A 1,073-nucleotide genomic window follows, 5' to 3' on the forward strand; every position below is an offset into this window, starting at 1 on the left:
AGTAATTTTTAATTAGTAGTTAAGTATTTAAAGTTTGGATCAGCGGAGTGGAGTGGTACGGGGTACCCCAGCGAAATTTTTGTCCATTACTGCTCGACGCTCATCTAAACTTTAAATACTTATTATAACTCATAAACTTCTAGCCAAATGGCGCAAATAGGAGGGGGACTTAGGGGGACCTAGTCCCCCCACATTTCTGCCAAGTCCCCCCAGTTCAAAAGTCAGTAATTAGTACTGAGCATATATAGTTTTTAGAAATTATTATAGGAGGGGCTTAGTCCCCCCAAAATAATTTGTCAATTTGCGCCTATATGTACTAGCCCTAAATTAAATTTTTATGTTTCGAAATACTTAGACAAATATTCTCCTTAGGAAAATGAAATTAACGCTCTATGTTATCATTCAATAAAGTACAAAATTTAAAAATTATAAGGATAAAAATTAAAAAATATTTGAAAATAATAAAATTTAAAATAATAAAATAAATATAAAATTTTAACGTTGTTTTGTAAACGACTTGAAACTATGTAAAATAATATTTTCAAAAACATTTAGGTACAGTTCTTGAAACAATGAGTATTCAATGATAAAAGAATCACCTTGTATATACATCATAGTCCAGTGGCGTATATAGGATTTTTTTCTAGGGGGTGATATGACCAAAATTATTTAGCACATTGGGGGCAGGCCGAGGCGGGGGACAAATATCTAGGATCACATTATGTTATCTTACCTTTCGGTAAAGTACACTATATAGGCCATGCTAGTCATGTCACCATGATGTTACTCAAAACTACACCAACATTCATAGGCGCACATTGGGTGTGAATTTAGGGGGTGCTGGAATAGTTTATGTTACACATGTCCATGGGGGGCTTTGTCCCCCACACCCCCCTTAATCCTAATACTATAACTAACTGCATTACATTAGCTTTAAATTTTTAATTATAATGGGGTACCTAACTTTGATTTCGCGGGGTAACTTTGATACCCATACATTTTTATTCACCATAGTACCATGATAATTAAATTTTTTTTTCCTAAAATGGGGTTACTTTGATATCACATTAAGA

Source organism: Acyrthosiphon pisum, chromosome A1 (genome assembly GCF_005508785.2).
Source record: "Acyrthosiphon pisum isolate AL4f chromosome A1, pea_aphid_22Mar2018_4r6ur, whole genome shotgun sequence".
Lineage (NCBI taxonomy): Eukaryota > Metazoa > Arthropoda > Insecta > Hemiptera > Aphididae > Acyrthosiphon > Acyrthosiphon pisum.